A 24,843-nucleotide genomic window follows, 5' to 3' on the forward strand; every position below is an offset into this window, starting at 1 on the left:
AGAATCTTGAATTGATCATGGTTCAGTTTCTGATTAGTAACTTCAAAGCGCGATACTCTGGCTCACTGATTTGCTCACTTGCAACTGGATTTACTAGGCAAATTGTATTATAATTAAATAATTTTCTGACAGCCTGTTTTATAGCACACATACTTTTTTCCTCCTAAAATTTAAGTACATGAGAGAAAAAACGTTTGCTGATATAGGAGTTTGAGCAAAAGTTATTTGAGCAAAAGTTACTGCAAAATGATAAGGCTTTTGGCTAAGTTTACTATAATCACATCCAAGTATAAGGGCAAACAATATGAGGCCTTTTGTATAGTTCCTGCTTATAATGCAGTGGGAATTTAACCCATATTGTCTCTTTCCATTTATTAATACTTTCCAAAGCAACAGGTTCATGGATTTGTACTGCTGGATATATGTGGCCTCAATATTCTAATTCTGGCTGGAGCCCCTAATATTTGATATAATCTGATTGATTTTTGTGAGGCACGTTTTCATAAGTGCAATATTAAAAATAATGTTCTAACCACTTGTATCTACCCTATATTATACTTCCTTTATATGGTACTCAGTTTGAAAAGCAATACTCTGTTGATTTTTGATGTTTTTTTTAAAAACATAGCATTAATTTCTGTTACTTCATTTTAATTTTTCTCATGGGCCTTCAGGATGAGGTTTAGTCTAATCTCCTAAGGCCAGTCAAAAGCATAATGGAAATTTTTATTCTAAGTGCCATGCTCTACCCGGTATCAAGCTCTTTCACACTCAGGTTTACCAAAGTTGAGATTCCCTAACCTATCTTCACTGAGTTAATTATATTTCATAGGCCTTTTAAAATTAAATGTTCAAGATAACATTCTTCTCTTTGACCATGTTGGTTTGTGTGTGTGCATGTGCATAATTTACCATTTTCATTCTAATAACAATAAAATATATGCCCTTCGATACTGTAGCTTGTGTTACTTTAATTCTATTTATAGGCTTCTTGCCCCTACTTATCTAGTATCGCAGTAGCTCTCTTATTATTGAGGCAGCTTTTCCAATCAGAAGGTGAGCTAATACAGCTTCCTGAATACTGGAAATAGCCCAGTGGGACAATAGGACCACATATGCTCCGGATGCTATACCAAGCCCTCCACTTGCCACATTTCTTCCTATCAGTCTTTGGGAAAGGAGAGCACTTCCTTCGTAATCACAGGGCGATAGCGTCCTAGAACAAAATAACCCAAAATGATATGCAAGCATGCTTTGATTCTCATATGCTGAGTTAATTCTTCCTCCCTTGGGTTCCTGGAGCACTTTCTGCTTACATCTATTACAGTGCAGTCATCATGTTGAATCTAACTGCATCTTTTCATCTACTCATTAAACATATATTTACTCTGTGTCTACTAAATGCCAGAATTAAAACAGACACATATCCTCAAAGAGCTTCTAATCTAACAGTAAGGAAGACAGTAAACAAGATAAAGCATGGACGTGGTCACTGATACCACATGGTATGTGTTTTTCATAGAGATCATTAACAGTCGTGGTCCTTTAAAAAAAAAGACCAAGCTTCAGACCCATCTGGGGATCGGGAAAATTCCCAAGAAAAAAACCATGAGAACTCTAATGAAGCTACTATGGTGAACTTCTATATGGCAGTTAACAAAGATTCTTTCATCTATTCCTTAAAACAATCCAGGCAGGTAGAAGTTTTCTAATATAGTCAATTAGTAGAAAATAAATTAGAAGCTCAGAAAGGAAAAGATACATATGGCAAACTTGAAAGCAATTTTGAAAAGCAAACATCCCAAACTTGGACAATAGAATTATTAAGTGTCCATTCAAAAAAACTATTAGAAAAATCCCTTCTTTTCATCTGTGCCATGTTACCTTGGATATAAGCAGTCCAGTATGATGTGTGATTTCCATTTTACATGGTATATATACTTATATTCCTGTCATCTCCTTTCCAAGGAAAAGGGAAATCAACTCAAGTATTGCCTCTTCTCCTTATGCAAGGAGTCCACCTCACTCCTACGCTCACAACTACACAAAGGCTGGGAGAAGAAAAGCAGAGACCACCTAAATGTTAGCATCTTCACCCAGAGCAGTCCTCTTATGTGAATATAAATAGAGGAAAAGTTTGTGACTGGGCCTGAAACTGAGCATTTCCAAGTACCCTCCCTCTCCAATCCCCACCAGACATACACTCCATCCATCCCACATGGGAATAAAGAGGCAGGATTAATTCACACAGAAGCCACATGCTCATGGTAAATGAAGTGAGAACCTTTCCCTGGGAGGCAATCTAGGTAAATCTGCCAGTGTTTCAGACCTCCTACCAGGGTATCCTTGAGGTACAAAGTAGGTTGTGAAGTTTGGACAAAGTGAAGTATATGGGGAGCACAAAATATTTCTTCTCAGGCCTCGCAGATTTCTGCTACAAAACTCACCTGGAGAGAAGATTCCAGCTGTTTCTCGCAGTGCCAGTGGTTGGCAGAAACCTCCACTACACAGGCTCCAAATACTTCTTTGACAGATCGTGTATGAGAGACCAAATATAAGGATATGAGGGCAATATCCTGGGGTAAATTCCAGGTTTTATTAAAAGTATAAGTTTTAAAGTTGAGGAATGTGAGTTCCATCCTAACTCACATATCTTGTTCACACAATCATTTCAAACATGCTGTCACCACTGATATCACTGGTCATCTATAAGGACCCCCATCCTTCCATGTGCCCTGACTCAATCTTGACTATCAATCAGTATTGTGACTTCGCTTCTAATTCTCTCTTTAACCTACAACCTTAATTGGGAACACGACCGTAGAGTAACTGACCATCAGCGTAGAATACATATTTTTCTTAATACAATGTTGTATGTGGCCATTAGAAAAAATACAGGCAAAAATGGTAAGAAATGGAAATGTGAGCAAGCAATAATAAAATCACTCATGTTATTAATTAGAAACACTAGTTATGTATATATTTAGGTTGACAATGGCACTGCTACTGATATCCATTATGGGATTATGAAGGAAGTCCTAGTTACCATTTATCACTTTTTTTCTCTTTTTCTACTTTTCTTTTTTTTTTTTGAGACAGGGTCTCACTCTGTCACCTAGGCTAAGAGTACAGTGGCATACTCACAGCTCACTGCACCTCCAACTCCTGGCTTCAAGTGATCCTCCCATCTTGACCTCCCAAAATGCTGAGATTATGGATATGAGTCACCACACCCAGCCAATTATCACATTTGGATACTATTTTCTTTTCCTTCCCAGAATGAAAGATATATAGGATTCTGATGATGGTTAAAGCAGTCCTTTATTGAAAGTTCAGGCTGGGCGTAGTGGCTCACACCTGTACTCCCAGCACTTTGGGAGGCTGAAGCGGGTGGATCACGTGAGGTCAGGCGTTCCAGACCAGCCTGTCCAACATGGTGAAACCCTGTCTCCACTAAAAATACCCCCTCCCCCAAAAAATAGCTGGGCATGATGGCTATCACCTGTAAGCCTAGCTACTTGAGGAGGCTGAGGCAGGAGAATCTGGGAGGCAGAGGTTGCAGTGAGCTGAGATCATGCCACTGTACTCCAGCCTGGGCAGCAGAGCAAGACTCTGTCTCAAAAAAAAAAAAAAAAAAAGAAAAGAAAAGAAAGAAAAAAAAAAAAAAAAGAAAGTTCAAATAGTAATACCAACAGGATAGGGGAAGGAAATAAGAAATTAAATCTCTGGTCTAATTATTTTATTCGTTGTTATCACACAAACTGAGAATGTCTATTGCTTAAATCCTTGGAGGAAGTCCACATGGGGCATCTTCTGGTCCCTAACTCTCTCTCTTCATTCCTCATGATCTTACAGTCTTCTGATATTTTCTTTCCTATTTGGTGTCTTGTATTAGAGTCTCTTTTGAGATGTGCCACACCTTCTATCAGAAAAAAAAAAATACTATTCCAGTTGCCACTTACTATCCATTTTTCAAAATTGTAATCTTCAGAGCTGCTGGAATTCTCTGAAAGTCAATGACTTCTGCCCAGTTTCTGCTGGTTTTGTGCAGGGAATGAGGTAACGTTATGTGCAGTGTTTCATCAATGCGGGGTGAATCCATTGGGGATTTTCCTCTCTGGGAAGTGTTTTACATTTTCTTAAGGTTTCTGAAACCTTGTATCTTACAACCTTACAACTCATTGGCTTGTAAAATGTACCTATTTAACTGACATGATATAATTCATTGTGTCTCATTAACACAATTTCATCCTATTTTTTTTGCAAAGTAATAACTCTGACCCAAGGGGACATTTGCATCATTTTTCCCATCTACACACACACACATACACTCTCTCTCTCTCTTTCTCAGTGCTAAAGGTGAATTCTTAAAATTTTCTGATTTCAATTAGAATTTTAAATCATTTTTTCATAATTCCTAGGCTTTTCCTTGATGTCATGAGAAGTTTTCTGTTCACCTGCTATTTTCTCCCTCATACATATTTGTCTCAACAAAATTTTTATGCTACTGCTTTACTTAACCAGTATTAATTTCTCTCTCTCTCTGTCTCTCTCTCTCAATCTCTCTCTCTCCCACTTCTCCCCACCCTCCTGCCCATTCTCTTCCCATCCAATTCTATTCTATATGATGATGTAATCACTGTCCTGGTAGCTGAAACTTTTTAAACTAACCACAATTCTGGCCTTTGAATAATGTCCTAGAAGTGCCACATCAAAGAGTATGAAATTTACAAGTCCATATAGTCAAATTAGCATGCTGGCAGGTTGCATTATTTTTCACTCCTAACAGCCATGTTTCAGAATGCTTGTTTTTGCACAACACGGGCCATTTTGACTTGTAAAATTCTCATCCATTTGATAAGCAAAAATAGCACCAAATTGTTATTATATTTTATGCATGGATATGTAAAAGGAAATATGAAGATGGGTTTGGGGGAAGATAAATAAGAGAAATCAGCTGGGCACGGTGACTCACACCTTTAATGCTAGCACTTTGGGAGGCCAAAGTGGGTGGATCACGAGGTCAGGAGTTCGAGACCAGCCTGGCCAATATGGTGAAACTCCGTATCTACCGAAAATACAAAAAATTGGCCAGGTGTGGTGGTGCGTGCCTGTAATCCCAGCTACTTGGGAGGCCGAGGCAGGAGAACTGCTTGAACCCAGGAGGTGGAGGTTGCAGTGAGCCAAGAGCGTGCCACTGCACTCCAGCCTGGGCTACAGTGCAAGACTGTCTCAAAAAGAAAAAAAAAAAAAAAAGATAGAATCAAGTAATGAATGCAACACATGTTGTGTGTCTAACTGGGATAGAAGCATACATTTTAAGATGTATAATGTTTTTTAAAAGTCAGAGTCTGGAGCTTAATTCCTCCTCAGACACCTTGCTTTTTCTCATTGGTCTATAGAAACTATTGGTCTATAGAAAATAAAAACATGTTATTTTTATTTTAGAGATTTTGGTAAGCAAAAATACACTTCACATTTCTAGACTTTTAGTAAATTACAAAGCATGTTTCCAACTATGCCACATTTGTTTGATGGGTAATTTTGTTCTTACTTAAAAATGATGATGAGGATATCGGGAGCCCAAAGAGTTCAGACACTTCCCCACAGTCACAGATCTAGTTAGTGCCAGATCCAAGGCTGCACAGGAAAAGAAAAGAATTGATGCTTCTTTTTGCTCTACCTCCTGGGAAATTCCCACATTAAAACTGGCTCAGTGAGTAATGAATAGATTCTTTCAGAAATAGAGTTGTCACAGTCTGATCTAAGTTAGCAAGCTTTTCATTTTGCTTAGACAAAGAAAACAAAATGTTAGGCTGGCTTCTCAGCCTGAGGGCCTTAGAGTGAAGGAAGCTTTCTATAGTGGGGATCCTTTCAGCTACACTGGGCATGAATTAGCCTTCTAGAAAGCACACATTCTGCACGGATGCGGGCACATCCGGATTGTTATTTACCTTCACTAGAGGGCAGGTAACCCGATGCGACCACAGACTCTCCAGACTTTAGCAGGCAGAGCAGAAGAATGTAGATTTGGATCTCATATTTGTATAGCATCGTTCAGACTAGACTTTGGGAGCCAATTGTCAAAACTACCATGAAGCTGTGAAACACTAGCTGTCCATCAGTAAGTACACAGGAGGCCCTGGACAACAGAGGTTTCCTCTATCTTTTACAGATGGAGAGGAAATATCGTGAAGATGAAGCAGGCTCATAAATAATTGCCCATACTTGGTTTGGGAGTGAGATGAAGCTCCTGAAAATGATACCTTAGACTCGAGGGCTGTAATCTAAAATTCTCTGAACTCTATGTGAGGGGAAAATCTCCTAGGTGATTCAGTCGTAGCCAGGATCCTCTTAATTTTTCAGGGTTTTGTCTGTCTCCTCCCTTGCAATGTTTTAGGCAAACATAATCTTACCTGATTTATTCCAGAACACAGACAGGTAAGTATGATTGTCCCCAGTTCAAAGATGAGTAATAGCAGCTTAATGCAACTAAAAAAGCATATATTGCCAGACATCATTACTTTCTAAAACAAGTACTTCCTTTTCCTGGTAAAAGGAAGGCTGCTTGTTTTAGTGTACACTTTAATAGATTTGGATATAAGAAAGTATTCTCAAGTAAAGTATGTCAGATAATATTAAAGAGAACTGAAAAGTTTTAAATAAAAGTGAGAATTTGGGAGTTTCTGGGGTGAACATGGGAGATAAGAAGAAGAAGAAATGAGAATAATTAAGAAGAAAGAAGATTCTGGAAACCACCTGTGAAAATAAATTTCCCTTAAAGGATTGACTGAAGGTACTTTTAAGTATGATTTGCAAGTAACATTTATTTGTGTTTTGGGAGTCCTGTGTTGTAAAAACCCCCTAATCTTTAGAAAACAGAAGTTTCTTGGAGAGATTGTTTTAACATGGGTAAATAGAAAGTAGGGGATAATGATGTGAAGTAAGTCATTCTTTTCCTTCACAAAATGTATAGCTGTATTTGGGTAAGGTTCATGCTTGAGAATGTTAGGACTGGTTCTTCAGAACACTACTAGGTCTCTAAAGACAAGAAATCCCCAGAAAACAACTCAGCTACATTCAGAAAATCAGTGTGCATCTAAGACGTCTGAAGAAAGAGAGAGGGCTGTTTTTCATCTGTTTCCATGACCCTGCATCCAGGGCCCTCATGTGGAGAGAAGATAAGATTAGATAAAATATGTGTATACATGTCTAATAAATATCTACTTATGTAAGACCTAATTAGTCTAATAAATACAGCCATATGCCCTATAATGACATTTCAATCAATGCCAGACCACATATATGATCTCCAAGAAGATTATACATGGAGCTGAAAATTTATTATCAACTGTGGATGTCGTAACCTTCATAACAGCTTAGTGCAACATATTACTCACATGTTTGTGGTGATGCTGGTGTAAACAGACCTCCTGTGTTGCCAGTCATATAAAAGTATAGCACATACAATTATGTGCAGTACCTAATAGCTGATAATGATAATAAATGGCTATGTTACTGGTTAATGTGTTTACTGTATTATACCTTTTATTGTTATTATAGAGTGTACTCCTTCTACTCATAAAAAAATCAAAGAGGTTAACTGCAAAACATCTTCATTAAGGTCCTTCAGGAGGCATTCCAGAGGCAGGCATTGCTGTCCTAGGAGATGACAACTTAAGCATGTTATGACCCCTGAAGACCTTTCAGTGGGACGATATGTGGAGATGGAAGAGGGTGATCATAATGATCCTGAGGCTGTGTAGTCCTCGGCTAACACCTATGTATGCCTTAGTTTTTAACCAAAAAGTTTTTTAAAAATGAATAGGAAAAAAGCTAATAGAATAACAATATAAAGAAAGGAAATATTTTGTACAACTGTATGTGTTTAAATGTTATTTTAAAAGTGTCAAAAAGTTTAAAAGAAAATTTATTTCCAATTGATATCCACTTTCATGTCCAGAAAGATTAATTAAGCACAATTATATTTAGAGTATAGTCTATGCAATTATCCACGTATGTGCACCGGATGGTTTTCACTTGTAAAAGATTTGCCCATTTAAATATTTATTGAGAAACTACTCTGTGCTTGAAATTGTATTAGGGTGATGTGGTGGTGATTATGACAGGTAAAAAAACAGAATCTTTACCTATTCAAGTGAGGCCCCTAAGGAATATGTAACAAGAGAGGTATTTGTTACATATTTGTTACATAGTTTGTTTACCAAAACTAAAAGGTTTTTGGTAGAGGGAATTATATCTGATCTGGGATATGAATAGCTATTAAATGAAATTGTTAGAAGTCATTTCTTGGTAAATCAGTCATGTATTTCTTGAGTCTAAGTGAAGGCAGACCTCGATCTACCTACATATCTGAAAGACAATTAAGTGTGTCCTGCATGTGGTTTTAGCTTATGCATATCCAAAGGATATGAATTAGCTCTAAAGTTTTCTCTATGCGATGGTACATTGTAGAACTGTGTAGAATTATCAGTAGAATTGTGTAATTTGTGATGGTGATGATGACAGTAGGGGAACAGAGGAAAAAGAAGATAAATAATGTGGAGAAGGAAGAACAGGAAGGAAAAGAAGGAGGAGAAAGAGAAGTAATCAGTGCATTTTGGCTTTTGCTGCTATCACCTAAGATTCCCATTTTTATGTGAACTCCCCCAACAATGATAAGATATCATCAAAGAGAATTGACTGTCAAATTACTTCCCAAATTAAACTATAGCAGAACATATCTCTCTGGGAACTGAAGAAATGAGAGACCTAATTTTTTTTATGACATTGGAGATCATTCATCCAACTTTCTCATTTTACACATAATGAATCTAGGGCTGAGAGAGTTGAAATATCAGCTGTCAAATTCCACAGTGGATTTGTAGCCGAGTCTTATTGAAAAATAATCATGGTATTCTATAAAGGTATTGTGTTAAAGCACAAAAAAAAATGAACTCTGAAAAATAAAACAATTTTCATGTCTTCTTCCATTCTTTAATATTGTTTTCACAAACCACAATGTCCTTGACAATTATAAATGGTCATATACTTGCATGGTGATTTTATTTTTATCTCTTTTTTCTATTTGTTACCTGAAGTAATTTATAATACAGCTTTCATTTTACACTCTTCCATATATTTTCTATCTTTGATCAATATACCTCAGTCGCTCACAAAATTTGGGTTACTTACAAACAATGTGGAACTTATTGGATCTTAAAATATACTGAAGATGAGTTGAGATAAATGACATGAAAACTTTAGATTCTTTTTTTTTTTTTTGGATGTGGCACTCCAGTGGCTTAACAAAAGAAGTGAAAACACAATCATATTTTACTGTTAAAATATTCGTAAGGACTTTTTTCTCTGATGTTTGTTATAACCTGAGATATTACCTGACAACCAAAGTTAATGCTTTTAAACCAAAGTTGTTTTTTAAATAAATAAATAAATAAAAGCCCTAAGATTTTTCCACACAAACTAGATCAACTTTCTCTTTTAAGTTACCCTAGAATTATAAAAGGGTAATATTTACGAAGGAAAACAATGAGGTTCTAGTATGAGTTTTGTTTTTAAATGGTCAAGCACTGTGTTATAATTTTTACATCGAAACACACTTATTTTAATTTTTATATTGATTATACAGAGGTATTTCCTTTAATTTTTATATTGATTATACAGTAGTATTTTCATTTAATTTGTATATTGATTTTACAGAGGTATTTTTAGATTAAATATATGAAAACTGAGTTTCAGAGACTGAATCTCCTTACATTAGGTTACCAAGATTCCCTTTGTCTTAAAAAATAAATGTCTTTACCTTGACTTGTGTGACCTACATAATTCTAAATAAATTTGGCCACTGCCTATGTCTCCCCTCATATTTTACCAGTGTTTACCTTTCTTACTATGTTACACTGGCTTTCCACATTAGATTTTTCCTGTGTTACAGCCTTTACATCTTTTCTTCTCTTCTCTTGCCTCTTCATATAGCTGACTTCTTCCCTTACTCAAATTTTCAGTTTCATGCCAAAATGAAACAATTTTGGAATAACTAGAGCAGGTTAAGTGCACAGGATATGTGAAGAAATGAACACTTAAAAATGGAAGAAGTCAATAAAGTGAATTGAAACCAGGTATGCTTCACAGTGCTCATATTTTGTGCTCCCTCCTCCACTGCCCCCATTTTATTTGTGATGCTCTATTACACAGGTAAGCCACACCTATACTTGGGTTGACTGGGATTATCTCCTTTCTCTGAACTCTGCTGCCCTCTAGGAGCTATAAGTTACTTAGACTTATTGATCAATACTTTATGATCATATAGTTTATCGTCCCATCTTGACTACAACCTATGTAAGTCATAGTTTGTGCCCATGATAATGCTAGAGGATTTCTCATCAGTGACACCATCATATCTCGCTGGCCAGAACTGGACCCAGGATCCAGTGTAACCATCAGAAGGCCAGGAAGCAAAACTTGTCACATGTCCAAAGAAGGGAACCACCAGAGTATTTGTAAATACAAGCAATGACTTCGATGAGAAGAATAAAGGAAGAGAGAAGGGATGAGAGAGGGAAAAGGAAAACAGAAACAGAAAACAGAGCTAAAGGAGTAGAGTAAAAATAGTATTTGAGGATTCTAATTGTGACAGCTCTTTGGATGTGTCAACTTGGTTAGGCTAACGTCTCTAGTTACTCAACCAAACACTAATATAGGTGTGCTGAGAAGAGATTTGGCAGATGTAACGAAAGTCCTTAATCAGTTGACTTTAAGTAAAGGAGATTATCCTGGATAATCTGGATGGAGCTGACTTAATCCATTGGAAAGCTTAAATGCAGGGCTTAGGCTTTCTCTGACTGAAGACCTAAGAAAATAGATTCAGTTATAACTTGTTGAATAAAATAAACTGTCTTTTATAAAAAAGGCACTTTGAACAACATTTAAAATTCATATACTCAGTTCAAATCATGAAATGATTAACTGCAAAAAGTTGACATTAATTGAATACCTAATCAAATGTAGTTCTAGAAGAATAAGCAAAGCTAAATATTAGAAAAGAAAGTGTGGGAACCAATCATGGAAGTGAGAAAATGTTTCTTTTCATTCTCCTAAAAAACAAAAGCAAAACAAACAAAAAAACCCACACTTTTTTCTCAGGCTTCAGTAAAGGACTGTGGATAAATTACCAAAGTTCACATTTCCCACTGTGTCGCTTGTAGAGATTTGGCTTTGGGGGACTTTAGAGATAGTGACTGCCAAATTTTGACTCATTCATCTGGGGAAGTGCCATACAGACAGACTTCTGAGGATAGCAAACCCTACTGTTTTAATTCAAAAAGAGATTGTCTTGAAAGGAGACACCTGAGCCGATTGGTGCCCCTTTCCCAAAGGTGCTATTATGGCAGGATCTTAAATACTTCATGTATCCTGAAATGCCACTGCATTTCTTGATGCCATAAGAAGGACACAACAAGGAAGTACTTAGGGGAGAGAAAGGAAGGAGAGCCAAGTCAGGAAGAACTAGAAATAAAAATATATCCGAATGTGGGAACAACAACTTGTGGTCACCTCATTTGGGAAACAGGGCCAAATGCTCCCTTCTTCTGAACAGAGAGTTATGTACCTTACTCAAGAACAGCAGTTAGACATGCATTCAGTAGTCTTGGCGACCATGATCATTTAGCACCTGTCCCAAAATTGCATACCCTCTGGGCCCTGAGATGTAGGCAAAAGAAAGTTAGATGTATATGGGTCAAGAAATTCTGGAGGTGGAAAAAGGAAATACGCATGGCTTCAAGAGAAAACCAGCTTTTCACAGGCCATGTTCACATTGCATTGTCACCACCCTGATGGTCCTCAGGGCACTGGTAATCTCATTAGAAGCAATGTGTGGTAACAACACACTCTCCTCTTTTTAGGATGAGAGTCCATGTGTTTCATGGTGATGGGAAGAAAAGCAGCAGAAGGGAGTTGAAAACAGATCATTTGTTCACAAACTAAAACCAGTTTTATTCTAACTTGTGTACTGTGAGGGAGCTGTAAGTATATGAATAGTTGGCAGCATGTTGGGGGTTAGATGCCCCAAATCACCATCTACATTTTGCTAGACATTCACGTAGACCAGGGGAAGGCAAGTTACAGTCCACGGGCCAAATCTGGCCCACAGCCTATTTTTCTAAGTTTTTATGGAACACAGCCATACTTGCTTATTTATATGTTGTATTTTGTCGCTTTCTTACTAGAACAGCAGAGTTGAGAATGGCCTGCAAAATTTAAACTATTACTATAAGATCCTTTACTGAGAAATGTTTCTTGACCTCAAGTCTAAATGCTAAGGCTAATTTGGAAAAATAAAACATTACGCTTTCTTTGTCCACAAAAACCCAATGAACTTGAAATAGTTTATTTTAGAATAACCTGATACATGCTAAGAAATAAAGTATACACACTATGCTATGGGATCAAAGAAGATGAATGCTGAAGTAAGCCAGAGTAATCAAGAAACATTTCCTAGAGAAGCTGATCCTGAGTTTGGTTAAGTCACTTTTTATATGCCTGTTTTCTTTATTTATTGTATTTTCTTTCTAACCTTCTCCAACTCCTTCTAGCTTCTATCTATCATGTCGCTAGCTCTCATTATCTTTCCTCTTCTGGTCTTTTAATCATTGTGTTGTATATATAAATGAAATGTATTAATATTTTTGTCTTTGAAGTCTGGATTTTAAGATATGCTAGAAAAATCTCCTATGACAAATATTAATATTTATGTTAACCATTGTATACATATGGATTTTCTGGCCTATGTAAATGCAGCTGTATTTATATATATGGCCAGATAACATTTATAACATTAATTATTGTATAATTCACTTTTTCTAGATTATATTAGAATTTTGCTTTTCACGTCCATATATTTTATTCTAATGCTTAACTACACTTTGTTTTAATGAACTTACATGTCTTTTCCTGTACCAATACCTTACATTTAACAATTATGGAAGTTCTGAAATCTGTCAATATTTTGCAGGGCTCCTCTACTCTTATTGCTAGTTTGTTCAAGCCTTCATTTTTTAAAAGTTCATACTTATTTTTACAAGTATATTTTAGAATAATGTTATCAAATAGCTCTCCAAATTTCTTGCTGTGACTTTACTTTTAATTTATGCATAAAGACAGAGTAAACTGACAATTTTACAAATTCCCCTTTTCCAAATCAGAAACAAATACATCAGGAGTTACATTTTCTAGTAATACAGACTAGGTGTTCAGAGAAACTTTCTAGGTATAGAATACCTGAAATATTTATTTATACATTTTGAAATATATAGCTGATCTAGGAGGAAAAAAAGACTTCTAGAGGGAAAAATTATGAAAATGCACTGATACCGATAAGTGAATGTGTTAAATCTTTCATTTGTCTTGAGGATGTTGAATTGTCCTTTGTGGTTTAGAACCTTGGTTTAAATGGACTATCAGTCTAGAAATAAGAAATAAAGCCTAAGGCCCATGCAAAATAAGATGTCTGTCTGGTCAGAGACCCCTGCAAAAAACCTGAACCCTCAGAAAGATAGCCCAGAGAGAATAAACCAGAAAACGCAAAAACAAAACTAACGGGCTTATTCTCAGAAGAAGATGTAACTGTGTTTAGGCTTGTAAACAGTATTAGGAATAAAGAATAAAAATTTCCCCTAAGATTTTCTAACTACAAGCCTCATTCATGCCTATTTTGAGAGAGAATTCACAATCGCTTCACCAGCTGAAAATACAGCAATTAGATCTTTTAAATTAAAGGGTCCCTAGGTAGATAGGCCTATATGAGCCTAGAGAGACAAACACAAATTTAAAGTCAGACTATAAAGTCTCAAGGACTATTAACTCACAATAGATTCATAAGGCACAAGCCAACAGGACCAAGATTAAGTTTTAATGTTAAATGACAGAATCAGAGACAAAAGCACACTGATGTTGGAAGTATCAGATACAGGAAATACAATCATTGACTTTAGTATTTTAAAAGCTTGTACAGGGTATCTAACTAAACCAGAGGCTATCAACAATAACCTTTGTAAAAAATAAACAGAAAATTCAAGAATATGTAAAAGTACAGAAGAATTTAAATTAGAGGCCAGGTATAGTGGCTCACACATGTAATTCCAACACTTTGAGAGGCCAAGGCAGAAGATTCCTTGAGCCAGGAGTTTAAGACCAGCTTGGGCAGTATAGTGGGACACTGTCTCTACAAAAAATAAGATGTTAAAAAATGAGCTAGGCATGATGGCATGCACCTATAGTCCCAGCTGCTTGGGAGGCTAAAGCAGGAGGGTCACTTGATCTGGAGTGGTTGCCACTGTACTCCAGGCTGAGCAATAGCTTAAGACCCCTGTCTCAAAAATAAATAAATAAATAACATATTGATTATTCATCAGTTTAAATGCAATTGAAAAGAGAATAATTTGAAGATAGGTTTTTAAAAAATAATGCAGCACAGAAGGACTAAATGATAGAACTATGGATAAATATTAAGCTAGATAATAATAGAATATGCATTTTTAAAATATCTAATTGAAATCCCAGAAGTCAGAATAGCAAAGTAAAGGATATATTTGATATAGAGTTGAGCACTGTCCTCTCTTTAAGGAAGACAGGATTACATGTATGTTCATTGTATTCAGAAACCACAGATATTATAAAAATGGATGCATCAAAATATTAGAATAAACCAAAAAATTATGATATTAAAGGAATGAACAAAAAACTAGTCAAAAATTGAAAATAAATAGTTTGCTTGCCACAAATGAGAGATCATTTTGCAACAGTAAAAAAAAATAAGCCTTAAATACTCGAATACCGTCTATGATATGAGACAAGAAAACAACTCTCAAGATACGTTTCAAGAGTGAATTAAGAATTCAGACATACAAAACATGGAAAGGTTTACTAATACAGGGAACCACTATAAAAATTTTAAAGTACACTTGGGGAAAAAGAAAAATAATGTCAGAGTAAAGGTAAGAGATGAAAAAAGGATGATGAACCAAAAACAGTAAGTATGAGAAATTCAAGAAAAATCAAGATATTAAAACAATGACAATGACAGTCATAAATATGATAATGACATCTGATTTTGGGGTTTACAGATCATAAGATGGTACTTAATGTCTGAACCCCAGTAGCATTTAAGTCAGGAGAAAATAAAACCACTTTATTCTAATATGCTTGTATTGTTTGAAATAAAACTGTTTTTTAAAGTTATATATAAATTTAGATACAACTAGTACCAGTGCTGAAAGAGCGTGTTAACTTTTAAGTTGATAAAGAGAAAAAAATAATAAAATGAAAGCCACAATACTACATTTAAAGAAAATGTCCATTAATTAGAGGACAGTGAGGTATTTTTTTCACAAGTGTTTCAGTTGGGCTTCCTCTCTGATAGACAAACTGCCTCTTTCCTTTCTAGAATTTCCATTTGCTTTTCATTTCAAATAGGGTCTTTGGGTATAGCCCACTGGACCCTCCCAATAGAGCTGGTTTACTCAGGAATTTGGGTTTCCTTTCAACTCTTTGTCCAGCTCTTGTGTGAAGCTTCTTAAAGGTTAAATCACTTGGCTTGGATGTCACCAAATATAAGATACAGACAAACCTAGACATGTAAAACCCTTTCATCTTTCTCTTTAAAACACATAGAGCCAACCACAGAATATGAATCCTACTGTAAAACCTTTAAAAAACTTGCCCAGAAGGAAATGACATCTAGATTTATTAGGTGAGTAACATACTAAGGAAGTGACAGCAGAACCACAAAGAGAAGAGCAAATCTTCAGACAGGACCATTTGGCAAGAATCAACTATGCCTGAATGTGATGCTGAACCACATCCTTTTAATGGGATAAGGTGCCCTGCTGGGTTGCATGGAGTTTCGTGTCTTCCATAAGCAAGAAGTAAAACCAACTCCATGGGAACTCGCTAAAACTCAAGCCTCATTCCCCAAGTTTATTGATTTTCTTATTCCTGTTGACTTTTAATATAACACAGTCACCCAAGAAGTTTTGCACCAATTAGTCTCTGATTTCACCATTTCCCATCTAGATTTCTGACCAAATGGCTTCTCCTAGAACAAGTTCTGAAACCTAATCTTTATTTCTTTGACTGTCTAACTTGTTCTTTTATCTCTGCTTGTCAGCTTTGCCCTTTCCAGCCCAGGAGGTTGTTGATATAACTGCAGAGTGGTAAAGGGTTTTGAAGAAGGGCCAAATTACTTAGGTTTAGATCTTACTTTGCAATACACTAGCTACGTGTATAATCTTGGAGCAAGTACCGAGTCTCTTAAATGTCCCTTTTCTCATCAGAATAATAGAGAAAAATAATCAGAAAATGGAAAAAGTGTATAAACATACAGTTCACAGAGGAAAGACAGCAAATAATCAAATATATAAATTATAAGGTGATTTTTTTGGACACAATTTTCTTTTATCGAATTGTTAGAATTTTAGGACAAATTTTGGTGATATCTAGTAAGGGTCTGAGAGAATAAGAACTTTAACAAATTCTTGTTAAAAATAAATAATTCTGACTTTTTGAAAATAATAGTGTTCTCTCTAAAGTGACTTTTAAAATGTACTTAATATGAATACTTGGACATATGAATATGTACAATAACATATATGTAATTAGATAACATATGTAATTAGATTTTGTAAATGTACTTCATATGAATACTTGCACATATGAATATGTACAATAACATGTAATTAGATATTGACTCAGAATGTTATAATATTGGCAAATAAGCAAACATCTGAAATATATTAATAATAGAATATTATCATGCTATATAATATAATCATGTTATATGTAGTATTTATTATAAAAATGTTCTAATATATTGTGAAGTGAAAAAATAGGAACAACAAATAACTATTATTTTTAAGAACAATATATAAATAAGAACAGTTTATATTTAGTGTCATTTTCTAATCACTGCAGATCAAAGTAGGATTGGGTGCTGGTTCATTTATTTAAGTCAATGCTTCTCAAACCTTTGAGTTTCATTGGTCAGAAAATTTCACAAGCAGGCTGGGTGCAGTGGCTCACACCTGTAATCCCAGCACTTTGGGAGGACGAGGCAGGTGGATCACCTGAGGTACAGAGTTTGAGATCAGCCTAGCCAACATGGTGAATCCCATCTCTACTAAAAATACAAAACTTAGCTGGGTGTGGTGGCATGTGCCTGTAATCCCAGCTATTTGGGAGGCTAAGGCAGGAGAATCACTTGAACCTGGGAGGCAGACCCAGGAGGCAAAGGTTGCAGTGAGCAAAGATCCCACCACTGCACTCCAGCGTGGGTGACAGAGTAAGACTCTGTCGCAAAAAAAAAAAAAAAAAGAAAGAAAGAAAAAAAAAAGAAGAAAATGTCGCAAGCAAAATAGTGACCTACATAGAGTTGCCAAAGTATATTTGCTAAATTAAGCAATTTATATACCAATCATTTACTTTCACCATCAATTATCAATTCCTTAGGAAATATTTTAACATCAAAATAGTAAAAACAAATGCTGATCTCAAAATAACAGCAAGTTTGCCAGGCATGGGGGCTCACCCCTGTAATCCCAGCACTTTGGGAGGCCGGGGGCAAGGGTGGGAGGTGGATCACTTGAGGTCAGGAGTTCGACCTCAGCCTGGCCTATATGGTGAAACCCAATCTCTACTAAAAGTACAAAAAAATTAGCTGGGCGTGGTGGTGGGCACCTGTAATCCCAGATTCTGAAGGCTGTGGCAGGAAAATTGCTTGAACCTGGGAGACAAAGTTTGCAGTGAGCCAAGATTGTGCCACTGCACTCCAGCCTGGGGCACCGAGCAAGACTGTCTCAAAAAAAAAAAAAAGCTGAAATCCAAACTTTAGCTGGGATAGAAATGGAAGCATTGCTCAATGCAGAAGGTAAATTTTAATCTTAGAACCAAAAGCTGTCTTGCCAATAAGCCATACCAGCAATTGTCAACACAGTGTGTTTACTGGAATCATCTAGAGACTTATAAAAGAAATGTGATACACGGATCCCATCTCTAGCAATTCTGATTCAGCTAGTCTGGTGTGAGGCCCAAGCTCGAAATTATTTTAACAGATCCCCATGTGATTATAATAAGCAGCAAGAGTTGATCGTTACTGATAAAATCTGTCTTGTTTTGTTTTTTTAGTAAGGAGAAACAGTGTATAAAGTGAATTTTAACTTATTTTCCTTTTAAAATAATTTGAAAAACAAACAAAATAAATTAAAAAACAATGAAGCTTGAGTTCCCAGCAATAATATTCAAATATCTCATTTTGCCTTAAAATACTAAGGATCAAATAATTTAAATAACTTATGCAGAGTTGCAGGCCTATATTAAAATATTAATATCAATGTAAAATATATAAACTTCTTTGTGTGAAGATGATTAATATTTATTCTAAATATTAATTTAGATTATTAAATCATAAAAACATTAATCTTAATCAATTTAGATTAATATTTATTCTAAATATTATGATTTGAAGGTATCCCCCAGAATTAATAATGTATTCTTGCCTACTCATTTTAAGGTGAAAACTGAGCTGCCTTTTAAAAAGAAACTTCCTCTTCATGAAAGACTTGACTTGCATTAGTATAAGTCAAGGGTATATTTCCTAAATTGTTAAAATTTCAGGACAAGCTTAAGTTCTGATGAAACAGAAAAGTGTTGATTCTCTTTGAACTAAGTTCCCCAGTTAACTTTAGGTCAGTATTTCTCAAAGTGTGATACTATAAATCACACTTGTACTGATATCATACAATAGTCCAAAATGTAGACTATTTTTCTGAGGATAGTATCCTGAAAAAGGCTGATGTTACAACTCTCTTCATGTTTCTGATTCAAACCAAAATTTAAGAACCATTGCTCTAGGTCTAAATCAGTTGGTCCTCAGGCCAGACTTTGAAAAGCATGGCTCTAAGTTCAGGATACAATTTTATCTTTTTTGTTTGTTTGTAAACTCTAGCTGACCTTCCTCTCGTGAGAGCTAGATGAAACATTTTGCACAAGCACCACTTCTGAGCTGGGTGTCACTAATCCGATGCAGTGTGATTCCTACTTAGAAGCAGTGCCTTAGAAATCTTAGTTCCATTACACGAGAAGCTGGTACTTGCTGATTAGGGAGATTAACAGAAGTAAACACCAGCTTTTAATCTTTTCTAGACTTTCAGGCTCCTGTAAACCCAGAACTCCTCCTCTACTGTCAAACTAGAGATAAAGAAGCTTAACTGACACACAATTCTATTTCCAAGATTCCTGTGGCTTTTAAAATTCCCTGTAGGAAAATTGCTACAAAAAACTCAGATTGTTTTTTGAGTACCTGTTGTCTGAGATTTGTAGCTACTGTATTTCCATGTGGATAGTAAGATATTTCTAACATTGCAAGACTATGGTAGCTATAGTCATATAAAAAGTGGGAGGCCATCATTGCCAGGGAAAAACCAATACCAACCTGATTGTAATTGATGGTTAGGATTTGTGGAATACTTCTCCATCTGTAATTATCGTTATGCTTTTTTTTTTAGGTAGAAAATCAATCATAACAGTATGTAGAAGAAATTTGTTTAATTTATTTTTTCACAGTCAAGGCAACTATGTCTCATACTATTTCCCAAGTCAATTTTCTACTCTAACCACGTGATTGTCTACTGGGTCCCCAAATACGTAATTTTTATCTATATTTTACTTTTTTTTCTCTGCCTTCTTAAATTTGACTTGTTCAAAGTGCAGCTTATTCTACAACAAGGTTGTCACTTCTACTGCATTTTTCCATTAAAATTTAGAAATATGGTGTTTGTCTTTTTCCTGAACAAGTATTCTACAGGAAGAATTTTGATAGCAGGATATTATACACACTTCTATTTAGAATTAGAAATAATTATGTGTTAGGTATAGAAGATTCTATCATAGGTATGCAGAACTGAATACAAACTGCTTTTTTTAATCTGAAAATAAATTTAGTCATATATATTACAAGCCCTAAAATATCTATGACCTTTATGTAAATAATTTGCCTCTAAAAGTTTGTATTAAATATAGTCATGGGGCTACCAATACTTTAATTGTAATGATGTTTATATAAAATGGTTTTTTAATAGAAAGCAATTGAAAGCATCTAAATATTCAACATTAGAAAACATTTAATGATTAGATGACTTGTAAAATTATAAATCGAATATTTGACTGCTGGACAAATACTTTTCATATAATATTTAAAAATATGAAATAGAAAGTTGTAAATATAATGGCCTAATCTTGTAAAGAGTACACACATGCCTGACACTGGGGATCTAGGGATGCAACACCAAATAAAATAGACGAGAACATGGAATTTATATTCTAGAAAGATGGAAAGGCTAAACATTTTAGGGAAACAGGTAATCACCAAATAATACTCTAAACAAAAAAGGTAATTTCAATGAACAATAGATAAATTATAATGAAGAAAAATCTTATGGAAAAAAGACTGTTGTATACTTTAGAAATGGATTTCAAGTATATACCATCTGATGCAGTGATTTTTAAAAATCAATTTCATTGAAATATAGTTTGCATATATTATCATTAAAGATGATAAGGGAAACACAACGATCTCTTAGTGGTAATTACAGGTAATTTTAATTTCTATTTTATATGTACTTTGATGTTTAAGCATTTCATTTGAAGTCCAAAAAGAATTAAAACTGAAAAGCAAATTGACTTTATAGGATGGTGTAGGAAAGATGCCTTAAATATTCCTAACTTCAGACCAAACACATCTCAACAAACAATCAAATTGGTCAACTTTTAGCTCTGTCTAGATATCAGACACTACTTTGTAAAATAGCGTTTCAGGTGGTGAATGTGTGCAAAAGACAGATGGGTTAAGAATAAAAGAAATTTTAGGCTGAAAAAGAAAAGATTGAACACAAATCAATCTTCAAACTCCTGTAGCCTATCATTTTGAAGAGGGTGTGACCTTATGCTACTTGCTTCGTAGAGCCAGTAAGTTAACATTAAAAACAGATTTGAGGCTCTTTAAGTTCCAGTCTTACCCTGAGATTCAATGGTTTTAATCAACTGAAGATGCCAGAATACACACAATACAGATGGGAAAAAGAGTTTAGCTTACACAGATGTTAGTGTTACACCAACTCATTCTCATCTCTTATCTTTCGCTCCCTTCTCAAGTCACTGTCATCATTGTATTATGTACATTCAAGTACCATTTACATCTATTCATGGCTTCCTTTTCCATCTCTACCGTAAGGATTGAATCACAAAGTCTCTCAAACATCCTCATTCCAATTCTCTCATAGCCAACACTGCTGTTAGTCTCACAAATTAAGCTTTCAAATCCTCATGCTTAGATTTAGATATTGTCCTTACATACTTTTCCTGCTTCCAACTTTTACATATATTACCTTTCTAAAACACAAACCTCATCACTTAATTCTATTTCTTCATATTATTAGGTAGTTTACCAATATCCAGAATTGTTATTTGCAACCTTTTTGATTTTAGGTTAATAGATGACAAATGTTTGGCAAAAAGAAGAGCACTTACTTTAAGTACTTAACAACTATCAACTATCTTTTACATCAGTAATTTCCAGACCTCCCTCATATTTTACTGACCATAGTCATTGTTTCCATTCATTGAGAAAATGATAAAATAAAAATGAAAACAATAATGGATTCTTTAATGAGTCTGCGGTAATCCTGGAGGCATCTACACATATTTGAGAAATGGTAAAACAGGTGTGTGTGTGTGTGTGCGCGCGCGCGTGTTATGGTCCATATGCTTATGCTCCCCCAAAATTCATATGCTGAAACCTAATCACCAATGTGTTCTGGTATTAGGAAGTGGGATCTTCTGATGGGTGATTATGTTAAAGGGTGGAGCTTCCATGGAGCCCTTTGATAAGGGATAAGTTATGAAAGAAGGCCAAGGGAGTTTGCTCACCCCTTCCCCCATATACAGCAAGAAGGCACCATCTATGGGAAGTGAGCCCTTACAAGACACTGAATCTTCTACAGTCTTGATCTTGGACTTCCCAGCCTCTAGAACTGTGAGCAATAAATTTCAGTTGCTGAGAAACTACTCAGTCTACGACTTTTTTTTATAACCGCCGAAATGGGTTAAGACATTGTGCAACACAGTTTATGGACAATGCTTGGTGCACTATGTAGTAAGTTTGCGTTCACCCTCCACCCTCACACCACCCTACAGTCAAAGAAAAGACTCACTAGATTAGAGATTAGAGCCACAATTTCATAACATATTTTCATAATCTCTACCCATGAAGCCATAATCTTTCAATTTATCTCTAATCTATCTCTAATTTTTCAATCTATCTCTAATAGGTTAGAGATAAGTTTACTCCCTCACATGGCTGTTTTCCACATAGGAATTGTTATAATCAAACACACAGGACATAAAAGAATTATTTAAGCAAGTATTCGAGTAATTAAAATATTCTCAATTTTATTTTTTTAGTTGAACAGTTTCTAATGCTCATGTGAATCCCTCATTTCTTTTAGGTGCTGCAGAAAAAAACTAATGTTTAATGTCATAACTAGAGTACGTGTTTGGTGACATGTTCACGTGTCACCAAGTAGCTTTTTGGAATCTGCTTACCAATATCTGTTTCCAATATGATTTGTTATGGAACTGATGACAATTTTGTATTTCGCCAGAAATGGGCACTTGTCTTGATTCTACTTTTAGTTGAAAACAAACCACTGATGGCCAAAAAGAAAAAAAAAAAAAAAAAAGCCTCTGGTGACTCTCAGAAGTAAAATGTATTGAATAATTTATGGCTTTAGTTAAGTCCCTACCATTTATTTTTCATTACAAAATGACCACATATAATTTGACATGTTTGTGCAACATAATTAATAGGACCTGCTCTAGAAAATTCGGCAAAGGAGAGTGTACATGGATCTCAATATTAGCCATGCAGCACATAAACTCAAAACACTGAATGTCTCCATAGAAAAAGCAGATGAAGACTGACATCATATTGGAAGCATAATTTCACTCTGGAGTTTTACAGTGAGTCACCAAAATCTCATCAGAGGAATGACTATGCTTTGAAATCACTGGTAGAGATGCTTTAATCATTGAATAAGCTGTTACCTTAAGGAAACAACATATAGCAGATATACTTTGAACATCTTCTTTGAGTAAAGCACTGAGAGCAATCTCTAGAAAAGAGGATAATAAAAGTGTTCAAAGCCAGTTCGAGAAACAGGCTCTTACCATTCAATCAATTGGTAATCTCTGTACCCACTAGCTTTACTACCGCACTTTTCATTTGCTCTCCAGCTTTGGCTCCTATGTGATAGTGGACTCCACTACTTGCCAGTCTTCATATAAATTCTGCCCTTTCCCCAGAACTTTAGTTTTCATCTGGCTTACCACCCAGGAAAAAGTTGCATTCCCAAGAATGTTTGGGGACAGGAACCATTAGAGAGCCCTTACAATTTTACATACATTTTCTTTCTCAAGAGTGGCTGGCCGATTTGGGTAGATACACTAGTAGAGAATTGTAGCTTATATAAGGTAAAACGGGTGATGGACCTAGTTATCTGATATACAGAACACCTCTAAAATGACACTCTTACCTAAAATTCACTTTGTGTCTTCCATTTTGTCACAGTACCTGTCAATGTTACAGGTATTGATCCATTCCACTGAATATGTTAATAAAAAATATGTACTTCTCTAAATTCAAATAAATGGGTTTATTATTTTTAACTTTTATCAGAATAATGTACAACCTCCTATTAACAGAATAAAATAAGGGAAAATTAGAGATATTTTGAGCACTAACACCATAGAGCTGATTAAGAACATAAAGATCAAAATATTCTTTAATTCTCATCCTGACTTGGAAATATAAGGTCTCAGGTTGGTCACACACTAAGGAAAAGCAAATCTAAAATTAAAATCAAATTATATTTCTTTCCAAACATGAAAATAGCTTTCTATACATATGCTTTGGGAAATAAAGGTACTAATAGCAGTCATACAGAAGGATCAATAGAGTTCTCAAAGGAATAATATTTCAGCCTGAGAATCCAGAGTCCAAGGAAGGAATAGCTACTGAGGAATCTACTTTCACTGCAATCTTTTAGGAGCGTAAGTTTTCTGTCAGGGTAGAAGGAAAAAAGCCTTTCCTATTTTTGAGGTTGGATTTCTTTTATCACTTATCTATTTCCAAAAGGAAATAGCAAAGGTGTGCTATGCTGATAATATTAGGGGTTTATGATTATATTCTTGAGTTTAATAAGATTATGTTTATTGAACCACTACTATGAGAATAAGACTTACACTTGAAACAAATATGATTAGCAAAAGATGATTCATAATTATCAGCCAAATGGGCTGCTTTCAGGTACTTATAGGATTGGCTCTAACCAGGCTTCTGTCTGTGGATGTTTTAGACTTGGTTAATTCAGAGTATATATTTTTTCCTTCATCTAATTCATCTCTTTCATGATCTTCTAAAGCTTTAGCAGGCATCTCTAACCCTTTGTGGTTTTCACTAAAATAAACTTCACTCAGTATTATCAACATTCATATTTTTATTCTGGAAAAATTTTTTAAATATTATCTAAAAATCACAGAATTCAGACTGAGAAGAAGCCTTAGAGCACATTTGTGTTTCTGAATTAAAAATCTGTAAAAATAATTACCATGAATTCCTTTGGACATCTGAATAAAACTATGAGTGCTCTTGTTCTGAAAGATACATGTATTCTTGTATGTATGTGTAACATACATACACATATCTATTTGATACAA

The 24,843-nt window shown here is 35.2% G+C and overlaps 1 long non-coding RNA gene across 2 annotated transcripts in view; it reads right to left on the reverse strand.

The window, feature by feature from the left end:
• Positions 1-24,843, reverse strand: part of LOC116533174 — a 148,449-nt gene that overhangs the window by 62,357 nt on the left and 61,249 nt on the right. The window contains exon 3 of one of the 2 annotated variants that reach the window (XR_004261127.1): positions 3,678-3,922. The exons of the other annotated variant lie outside the window; for it this stretch is intronic. This is a non-coding gene — a long non-coding RNA (uncharacterized LOC116533174). Of the gene's footprint in view, positions 1-3,677; positions 3,923-24,843 lie in introns of those variants that run through there. 2 annotated transcript variants of the gene reach the window in all.

The sequence above is a fragment of the Sapajus apella genome, unplaced genomic scaffold (genome assembly GCF_009761245.1).
Source record: "Sapajus apella isolate SASKATOON/1434 unplaced genomic scaffold, GSC_monkey_1.0 scaffold3, whole genome shotgun sequence".
Taxonomy (NCBI): domain Eukaryota; kingdom Metazoa; phylum Chordata; class Mammalia; order Primates; family Cebidae; genus Sapajus; species Sapajus apella.